Raw genomic sequence first — 2555 nt, forward strand, 5'->3', positions numbered from 1 at the left:
GCTTGAGCTTAGGTGGGCCTTATTCATACTCTGACCATGTTGTGAGTTCAAATGAGTAACTGTCTAGCTATCTTGAAAATATAGCACTTTCTTTCACTTTGAAATCTAGCCAGTAGAGATGATCAGATCCAACTATCCCCTACAAGCTGTGAAGATACCATCATATGAGTGAGTCAAATAGTATGTGAACTGGGAAAGCTCCCAGGGTCTAAGGTCCAGAATATGAAATATGAGGAACTCTGTCAGAATCAGGTTACATCAAGTTGTCCTGTCATCTAGTCATTTGCTAAACTTTATACATTTGCTTTGTGACTTCTGTAGTGAACTCAAATTTCATTTATTATCGGTTCTTTAGATTAGACACTTATAGAACAGCAACTTAAAAATATAAAGTAGTCCTAAAATAAACACAGTTGTTTTTCACGATATGTAGTAGAGACTCAGGCCTCAAAATGCCCATATTATTTTGTTTTATTATATTTATTTATTTACTTATTTGTAGTCCCAGCTGACCGAAACTGACTGTGTAGACCAGGCTGGCCTTGAAATCACAAAGATCCACCTGCCTATGCCTCCCAAGTGCTGGGCATGTGTTACCACTACTGGCCTAATATTCTTTTATTTTTAAAAGAAAATATGACAAAATCGTTGATTGTATCTTTTCTACAAAATAGCCTTCTAACCTATTGCAAGGTCCATTAGATTTTGGGGGCTGTCATTTTTAAAGGACCACAAACATGTTGGCTGAAAACATGATAGATTAATTGTTACAGTTTTGGAGGCAGGGAGATTCAACTTAGTGTCCCTGAGCACCTCAGCTATTGCATCCTTTGCATAGATATCATCTCAGATAAATGTCCAGATAAATGTGAGGATTAGACTCAAACTATCCTGAGACACTGCAAGACTGAAATCCGCATTGCAGTTCCAGCATACAGCATCTCTTTTCAGTGCTAAATAAGTGATTGTCTATGGGTGTGTGTATGTGTGTGTTTCTGTGTTGTGTGTGTGTGTATCTGTGTGTGTGTCTGTCTGTCTGTCTGTCTGTGTCTCTCTGTCTGAGGGGAGAAAAAGAAAGGGAGAGAGAGGTGAAATTGGAGCCGGTTTTGGTAGAGGGTGAAGATGGGGGATGGAAATCTACATTTGATCAATGTATTGTATGAAATTTTTGAAAAGTCATAAACAGTTGCTGCTTGCTTGTCTTTCCATTTTTCCCCCTTTTTAACTCACAGCTAAACCACCTTCCTCCAGACCTCCTGTTCTCCCATCCTTCCCTCCTTTCTCTCCTCATCCTCTTAATTTCCCTATATTTTCTCATTTCTTTTGATCTTGCTGGAGATTTTTGCATGCTTTATATTTTCCAAGGATCATAGAGTTGAGGTCATTATTATATCATTTCTTTAGAACTAAATGCACTGGAATGTATTGTAGGTTTTAAATGAAGACATGTCATAGCGGATCTAGTAGCTCTGGTTTCAGGGCTCTAAGTTCACCTTCAGCTTCTATGTTGCTTCCTTTCCACTCATTACTTTCACTTTCTATGACAGTATTTTCAGGTGTTGATTTACACCAGGTTCCCTCATGCCCAACAATCTGCCTTTATATCTGCTGACTGCTTTGCATAGTCCCCTCCAGGCCCAGCCCAGCTGCTCAGATTTTATAAACCAGGCCTGATTAGTGAAAACTGAGGTGCATCAGAAAGAAAAATACAGCAAGATGGTGCCACAGACCCAGGTCCTCACGGCCCTGCTGTTCTGGGTGCCTGGTGAGAATTTTAAAACTGATACAGTATCTTTAGATTAATATTATTAAGGAGATATGGATAATTATAAGATGTAATGAGATATAATTACTATTTCCTATATGAACACAATGTGAATACTTTCATAATACTTTTATAGATTGTAAATGTCAAATTCCAATGCTTCTATTATAAAATATCTCTATATATGTATATATTTATAGATGAGTTTGTGTGTCTGTGTATGTGTCTGCAATCATTGTTTCTTCCTAATTATAGGTGCCTGTGGGGACATCATTATGACCCAGTCTCCTCCCTCTCTAGTAGTTTCAGCAGGACAGAGGGTCACCATTAACTGCAAATCCAGCCAGAGTATTTCAATTGGTACTTGCCACTCCTTGGCCTGGTACTAGCAGAAACCAGGACAGGCTCCCAAACTGCTGATCTACGAGGCATCCACATGGGAATCTGGGGTCCCTGATCGCTTCATAGGCGGTGGGTCTGGGACAGATTTCACTCTGACCATCATCAGTGTCCAGCTTGAAGATCTGGCAGATTATTACTGTCAGCATTATCTTGAGGTTCCTCCCACAGTGCTTCACACTTGAACAAAACCCCCATTCAAGGTCCCACCAGCTGCTTCCAACCCACAGAGTCCTGGACCTGCACACTTCCTCCATCTGCCTGGGAGACTGTGCCTGATTTATGAATCAGAAAGCTTACAGAGCTCACTAGAATATTATTGGGCTCAGTGTGTGTTTGTAAATAACTTCATAAGCTTTTCACTTCTAGTTTTGTTTGTTTGGCTTTCCCT

At 39.9% G+C, this 2555-nt stretch overlaps 1 pseudogene; it reads left to right on the forward strand.

The window, feature by feature from the left end:
• The first annotated feature begins 1716 nt into the window (after positions 1 to 1716).
• On the forward strand, positions 1717 to 2349 carry LOC108491323 (annotated as a pseudogene).
• The last annotated feature ends 206 nt before the right edge of the window (positions 2350 to 2555 follow it).

Source organism: Nannospalax galili, unplaced genomic scaffold (assembly GCF_000622305.1).
Source record: "Nannospalax galili isolate Female #2095 unplaced genomic scaffold, S.galili_v1.0 scaffold4340, whole genome shotgun sequence".
Taxonomy (NCBI): Eukaryota; Metazoa; Chordata; class Mammalia; order Rodentia; family Spalacidae; genus Nannospalax; species Nannospalax galili.